Below are 8,465 nucleotides of genomic sequence, written 5' to 3' on the forward strand. Positions count from 1 at the left end.
TGGCTATTCTTACCCTCTTGGGACATTCCAGGCCCTTGGCAGTGCTCACGTGTCTCCACCAGGAGAGCTGATGCTTCAGGATATAAAAGAAGCGATGACGGTCATCCCAAGAAAGAAAAGTTCTGTTAACCAGCCAAGTCTCTATTAAAAAGGCGTTTCCTCCTTGAAAACATTTCCACACCCACTTCTTCACTGCTTAAAGCAGCACTAAAATGTCCATATTTCGTCTCTTCTATGAAGCATAATCCACCATAACTCGAGCCCCAGAGGATCTTGTCCTCAACTCTGAATTCCTATACCATGGGTGCCAGCAGGAATCTGCACCTGGGATGCATGTCCCAGCGTTAGGCTGTGACACAGTCATTCCGTAGCTGCTTCCTGTCTGGCTTAGTGACGAGAGCCCTTCACTCAGAGACAAAGGACCTGGATGCAAAACTGGGGGCAGCCACCTGGTCACCAGGAGTCACTAAATCTCCCGATAGCCTTGTCTTGCAGTGGGTTTTGTGGGAGACAGACATGAAATGATGGTGTTAAGAGCACCTAGCATGCAGAGGGTGTGCAAAACTCGAATCAGTGGCATTTCCATCCCTAACTGGCCCCAAAGACCTTCATAGATGATGTCCTTTTGTATCTCCCGGCCCCATCGAGCCCAGGGCTGGTGCCGTTGAATCAGCTTAACAAATGTCCATTAAATTTGTCATAAAATATCACCGTCTGGACCTGCTGACATCAATCACAGTTGCATCAAAATCCTCTCGTGGCTGCCACCTTTCTATCTGGGAAGAGCCCATCCTGCAAGGCTGGGGGGTCTATCCTCAGAGTGGAATTTGTGAACTTTAAAAGGAATGATTTCAATTTTCCATGAAAGCTATTCTTGATATCCTACCTTTTCTCCATTTCTGATCTATTCTTGACTTTAGTAATAACCCTAGAAAGAGTCCCCAAGGAAGAGTACAACAAAGATGCTTTCATCTTCATGCACAGGACACGTTTCCACCCACAGAAAACATTTTGACCCCCTTGAAAGGAACAGTAGTTTTGCTATATTTTAGTCAAACGCTTTGACATGAACAATGAAATTTAGAGAAATTGTAGTCACATTAAAATTTTGAAGTACTTGTTTCAAGGGTTCAAGTATAAAATAAAGGAAAATATCTTCACTTCCTAATAGACCGTTCAGGTTATTGGCTTAAAAATGGAAAGACCAGGAAAGCAATGACTGAATTTTGCTGTATGATATAAATAGCCTATTCTGCATGGGGATTCAGTTAGAATGTTGTGACCTTGAGCAAATCACTAGGGCTTTTCATGCCTCAGTTTTCTCATCAGTGAAGTAGAAAAAAAAATGTGCCTTTTACCTACACAGAGAGGCTGTGACATGCAAAGTGAGATCATAGGCACGAAAATGGTTTAAAAATGTAAAGAATTACGCATGGGAGTGGCTGGTGGTGCATCTCAGGGTCTGCTCCTCTGGGTTCCCACCCTCAGCCTTTCCTTTTGCTCCCATGGCATCTTCTGGCTGCCTGTCCCCTCCCCCTCCTTCATCACTTTGCCCTCCCTCCTCTAAGTCTACCTGGTCCCCATTCTGTCTTTCTTCCTCTCTCTCCTTTGTTTCCTCTCTCTCCTGCTAGAGGGCATCTTGCTTTTCCTGGAAATACTAACCCCTTGTGGCTGCCAGAAACAAGACGGGGACAGAGAGGAGGGGCTGTAACTGGAGCATCAGATCCTACCTCTCCCTCCATAAAATTACCCCAGAATCGATGGGGAACTCTGATTCGCGTGTCTGTTGGGTGGAGAGAATATCCAGGGGAGTCCTGTGCTCGGCCCAATGGAAAAGAAACCCAGCAGGAGTCAGGGACACTTCTGCCTTCCCCCTTTTCCTTTTCCTTTTTCCATACTGACTTCTGAGATGTGCATCTGTCCACTAAACCATATCACCCACAAGACAGCACAAACTGGTCCCCATGGGGAATACAAAACCCCCCAAATTCCATTCTCCACAGACTTGCTGATTCATGCAGATTTAGAAAATACCTTAAAATCCACTCAGCCACCTTCCTAATTTTCCTAATCTTGAAATTAAAGGTATAGCCCAGACCACCGGCCTCAGTAGAGCGCTTACATGACATTCGGTGTCCCTGCCCTGCCCAGAGAATGTTTGATCCAGGAAACATTAAAAGTACAAAAAAGTTTCAACTCTCCAGAATGTTAAAGAAATTCAATTATCTGCATAATACAATGTTAGCATTTCAAGTATTTGAAATTGTATTTTTTTAACTTTTTCATGGAAGTCTTTCTAAGACACCGCTGGAATCTAAGCAGAGGGGCAGGACCGGCTATACGGGTAGAAGGGATGCCTGGGTACCAAGAGTCACTTAGAATCAGGCTTTCCTTATGACGAAAACACAAGTCTCCACCACAAGCTTGCTTTTTGTTCCCAGGTGTTGGGCAGTAAGTCAGAACACCCTTCCTGAGTGCTGTGGTCTGAATGTGTCCCCCCAGAATTCATACCTTGAAATCCCAACCCCCAAGGTGATGATATTCGGAGGTGAGACCTTTGGAGGTGATTTATGGAATGAGTGCCCTTTTGAAAGAGGCCGGAGAAAGCTTATTCTCCCAGAACTGTGAGAAATGAATTTCTATTGTATCTGAGCCACCTAGTGTATAGCATTTTGTGATAGCAGCCCAAATGGAATAAGACACTGTGATATCAGCTGAAATGGAATCCAACAGATGTTCTCACCATCCAGGCAGGAGGGAGGCATCCTCTTACTCGTTACTGTTACTATAGATGTGCTGTGACTTATGGGTGCCTTTTGAAATATCATTGCTAGTGTGACAAACACAGTTCAGTCCATATTTACTAAGCACCTACTATGTCTCAGGCACTGTTCTCGGCACAGAGAATGAAACAAGTTGCTGCCCTCGCTGAACTTACATTCTAGTGGAAAGAACTGACAGTAAACAAGGGAACGTGAATTACTAATTAGAGGGTGGTAAGTGCTGGAGAGGAGAATAAAGTGGAGATGGGAGTAAAGGATGCCCAGGAGTAGTAGGGCGGCCAGAGACAACCTCGCTAAGGAGGGCACATCTGAACCAAGACTGAGGCAGGGGAGGGAGGGAGTCCTCGTAATTCCTACTCTCTTTTCTAATTTGCCCAGACCCAGGCCTACGTAGCAAAAGTTACTAAATGGTCCCCAATCCTTTCTAGGGCCTGTGTATGCACCATGTTACACAGTGCAACCTCTCAGGACCCTCACTGAGCATGTGGGTCCGAGGGTGAAGCAGTGGGACCACACTGCAGAGCAGGGACCAGGGACGCAGTGGAGCTGTTCCCCAGCATCCAGCATGGGGTCGCTGCACCTGCCACAGATACACCTGGGGGATTTTTGTTTTCAGGTCACGTCCAAACAGTTCAAAATTCTTCATCAAAACAGTCGCCGGTAGTCAAAGAGGTCATTAGGGAAAGAGTACAGACTTCCAGGTCAGAGGGTCTGGGTTCCAACCTGGTTCCAAACACATACCAGCGTTTGACCCTGAGCAAACATTAACCCATCTGAGCTTGTTTTCTTCTCTTCACGGAGTTGAGGATTCATTCCTTCCAAATGTATTGAGGTCCCTCCTGAGAACTCTGTCAAGTCTTGAGAATGCAAACTGAAGACTGGGATTGAGACATACACACTACTATATATAAAATAGATAACTAATAAGGACCTCCTACATAGCACAGGGAACTCTACTCAGTACTCCATAATGGCCTATATGGGAAAAGAATGTTAAAAAGAGTGGATATATGTATTTTTTTAAACATCTTTATTGGAGTATAATAGCTTCACAATGGTGTGTAAGTTTCTGCTTTATAACAAAGTGAATCAGTTATACATATGCATATGTCCCCACATCTCTTCCCTCTTGCATCTCCCTCCCTCCCACCCTCCCTATCCCACCCCTCCAGGTGGTCACAGAGCACCGAGCTGATCTCCCTGTGCTATGCGGCTGCTTCCCACTAGCTATCTACCTTACGTTTGGTAGTGTATATGTGTCCATGCCACTCTCTCACTTTGTCCCAGCTTACCCTTCCCCCTCCCCGTATCCTCAAGTCCATTCTCTAGTAGGTCTGCATCTTTATTCCCCTCTTGCCCCTAGGTTCTTCTGACCACTTTTTTTTTTTTAGATTCCATATATGTGTGTTAGCATACGGTATTTGTTTTTCTCTTTCTCACTTACTTCACTCTGTATGACAGTCTCTAGGTCCATCCACCTCACTACAAATAACTCAGTTTCATTCCTTTTTATGGCTGAGTAATATTCCATTGTATGTATGTGCCACATCTTCTTTATCCATTCATCTGTCCATGGACACTTAGGTTGCTTCCATGTCCTGGCTATTGTAAATAGTGCTGCAGTGAACATTGTGGTACAGGACTCTTTTTGAATGATGGTTTTCTCAGGGTATATGCCCAGGAGTGGGATTGCTGGGTCGTATGGTAGTTCTATTTGTAGTTTTTTAAGGAACCTCTATACCGTTCTCCATAGTGGCTGTATCAATTTACATTCCCACCAACAGTGCAAGATGGTTCCCTTTTCTCCACACCCTCTCCAGCATTTATTGTTTGTAGATTTTTTGATGATGGCCATTCTGACTGGTGTTAGGTGACACCTCATTGTAGTTTTGATTTACATTTCTCTAATGATTAGTGATGTTGAGCATCCTTTCATGTGTTCGTTGGCAATCTGTATGTCTTCTCTGGAGAAATATCTATTTAGGTCTTCTGCCCATTTCTGGATTGGGTTGTTTGTTTTTGTGATATTCAAAACAAGCAGCATGAACTGCTTGTAAATTTTGGAGATTAATCCTTTGTCAGTTGCTCTGTTTGCAAATATTTTCTCCCATTCTGAGGGCTGTCTTTTCGTCCTGTTTATGGTTTCCTTTGCTGCGCAAAAGCTTTTAAGTTTCATTAGGTCCCATTTGTTTATTTTTGTTTTTATTTCCATTTCTCTAGGAGGTGGGTCAAAAAGGATCTTGCTGTGATTTATGTCATAGAGTGTTCTGCCTATGTTTTCCTCTAAGAGTTTGATGGTGTCTGGCCTTACATTTAGGTCTTTAATCCATTTTGAATTTATTTTTGTGTATGGTGTTAGGGAGTGTTTTAATTTCATTCTTTTACATGTAGCTGTCCAATTTTCCCAGCACCACTTATTGAAGAGGCTGTCTTTTCTCCACTGTATATTGTTGCCTCCTTTATCGAAGATAAGGTGACCATACGTGTGTGGGTTTATCTCTGGGCTTTTATTTATTTTTTTTTAAAGGAGTAAAGCTGTGGTTTTCTTTTTTTTTTAAGATGTTGGGGGTAGGAGTTTATTAATTAATTAAATTATTGTTGCTGTGTTGGGTCTTCGTTTCTGTGCGAGGGCTTTCTCTAGTTGTGGCAAGCGGGGGCCACTCTTCATCGCGGTGCGCAGGCCTCTCACTATCGCGACCTCTCTTGTTGCGGAGCACAGGCTCCAGATGCGCAGGCTCAGTAGTTGTGGCTCACGGGCCTAGTTGCTCCGCGGCATGTGGGATCCTCCCAGACCAGGGCTTGAACCCGTGTCCCCTGCATTAGCAGGCGGACTCTCAACCACTGCGCCATCAGGGAAGCCCTGGCATGAACTATTTTGCCCCAACTTTCCTGTGTTGAGCCCAGATGCTTTAGGGCTCCTGAAGTTTGCCCGAATCCTAATGGCCCAGAGCCTCTGTGGATTGCACTGTTTCTCTGAGAAAACAGAATGCTGTGCCCCTGAGGTTCCCCAGACATCACTGGAAGCCCCGCTGCGTGGAGCAGACTTGTCCCAGAAGGCATGCCGACCAGCCCTATGTCTGGGCCACCTGCGTGTAAGGCAGAGTCTGACCACACTGGGCCCCAAATGTCCCACAGATGACTAGCTCGTCTCTGGGTTTGGAACAAGTGTGTGCTTTGTTTTTGAAAACATTTTGAGTCACATATTTTTAATTGTTTTATTTTTACATTTGTTTTTCTCCAATAGCTGAAAGAGAGAGAGAAAGAGCTGTGTTCATATTTCTCTCTCTGGATAATTGAGAGGTGGTTTCAGGCCCTGAGTAGGACCTCCTGCCTCAGACACCTCTACCTCTTGTTCAGTATCACATGGTAAATGCTTGCCGTCCTTTGGCTTTTACAAGCGATGACAATGAAAGCCTCTGGAAGAGGCAACACATGAATCCTCACCAGTCACCTTCACTAGATTCTGAGTCCAGAAGCACCGGTCCTGGAAGCAGGCTTTTTTGTGAAGGTGAGGATCTTGGTTAGGGAAGATGTGTCAACGGAGTGTCATAAACACGCTCCCATGTTACCAAGCAGTTCAGGTTTGTTAGCGCTTGTATTTTCCTCTTATGTTTTAGGTAATGGGGGTCGGGGTGGGGAGGAAGGGAGGGAGGGAGGAAGGAATGAAGGAAGGGGGGGAGGGAGGGAGGGAAGGAGGGAGACACTGGGTGGCTGTGACTGTGAGTCCAGGATTAGATGAACAAGTCTTGTCAGGAGCACAAACCAGTCCCCATTCCCCTCTATGTGTGTCTCTGCCTGTTCTTGACCATGAAATGCTAGGAGGGAGAATGAAGGAATTCAATCTATTTTAAAACTCAACAACTGTTAAACGCTAACCCCCCAAGCATTCAAAACACTTTAATTTGGGACGAGTGATGAGCCTGTTTGTTGAAGGAAGGATATATTCGGAAGCCCCCGACAGTGGTGTCTGGACAAGCAGGCGACAGGGGATTCCTCTCTGAGCCAAGGTCCCCCCTACCCACCGGCGATGGAAGGGACACGGGTCTCCTCAGGCAGTGTTTTCAGGTCAAGTTTTCTCCTAAGGGGGAAATGAAGGAAGGAGGGAACATGCATCTCATCAGCTGTGGTTGCTTCCACCTGGACCTCCGGGGAAACAGGCCAGGCCGGGACCACACTGTACTCACCTGTGAAAGCAAAGACAGACCACAGAGCAGAGAAAGTCAGTGTGAGGAAATGGACAGGAGGGTAGACAGAGTGATGGGTGATACAGCAGAGCGGGATCGGACGGCAAAGGATCACTTTATATCTAAGGGTGTGATCCAGGTAGGAGCAGGGTCATCACAGAGACAGGAGGCAGGCCCGCCCCGGCCAGAGCACACATTCCCTCCCTGGATGGCACAAGGCCACCCACCTTGTGGGTGGAGGAGCTGGAACTCAACACAGGGCCCGATATCAAAGCCCTTCGCCCTTCGCCCCTTAAGTGCGATGGCCTCAGCCTAGGAGAGAACAGATTCTGGGAGGGGCCACGAGAGGAAGCTGGAGGAGTTCTTTTGTTTTGTTTTCTAAAGAAGGTACTAGAGAGCTTGTTGAGTCCTTCTGAAAAAGAGTGAGGGTTTCATCCAACAATAATATATTGATATATACTCCGTGCCAGACACTGGGCCAGGTTTAGGGATGTAGGTGAGTAATACACAGCCCTTCCCTTCAAGGACAGGGAGACAAGGACTTTTCTACCCATAAGAATAGTGATCAACTTTCCAGATCCCAAGAGAGCTAAGACATGGTGAAGTAACAGTAATGAATGATGGGCCTGTAATAGAGGCACAAAGAGGCTGTGAAGGAGAAAACGAATATCTGCAATGTGTGCACGTGTGCGTGTGTGTGTGCGTGTGTGTGCGCACACTAGAGAGAGAGAGAGAGAGAGAGAGAGAGAGAGAGAGAGAGGCACGTTATAGATGAAGAACATAGGGTTCTCTGACATCTCATGACTGCCTAAGCCCACACGGTGTAAGTGCAAGGCTGGGATCCATCCCACATTATTTGACCCCAAAGTCCCTGGTGTTGCCATATGACACAGAGCTGGGAACAACTGGGGAAACTGGGGAAGATCCAAAGAGAAGCTGCCACTCTCAGCCGAGCTCAGAACAGACATCTCTCTGGGCCTCTGCTTTTCCTTTCTGGAACGAGCTAAGCTCACGGAAGTTTGTTTGGTGACCTACTTTCATCTTTCTTGGAAAGAAGTGGCATAAATAAATTCAATCATTTATTAAAAGGCAACAAAGAGCCCCCCCCTCCTGTTAGCTGAGTTGGGATTTCTGGAAAGCCTCTTTTAGGGGGTAATCCATTCTAATCCCAGCACTACCTCCAGACAGTTTCCTTGAAAAGATTGAGTTGTGTGTACAAAGTGAATCTTTAAGAATGATTTTTCCCAAGCTGTGGCTCTGGTCTCATCTTACGTGGGGCTTTTAATGAGTGTGAATCACCCTGAGAATGAATCTTTTTTCTTTTTTGATAACTATTCTCCTTATCTGAGTGCACTGATGCCTCAGCCTGCTTCGAGAAGAGTTGAAAGCAAGGGGCCTGCAGTAGCTCATCACAAGCCTTCTTGGGACCCCAGCGTTGATCTCTGGTCTCATGTCATATTAACAGCGATCCTCCTTCAGTTCTGTGGGTTCTAGCTGA

The sequence above is a fragment of the Monodon monoceros genome, unplaced genomic scaffold (assembly GCF_005190385.1).
Source record: "Monodon monoceros isolate NGI ecotype Baffin Bay Population unplaced genomic scaffold, NGI_Narwhal_1 Super_Scaffold_21, whole genome shotgun sequence".
Lineage (NCBI taxonomy): Eukaryota > Metazoa > Chordata > Mammalia > Artiodactyla > Monodontidae > Monodon > Monodon monoceros.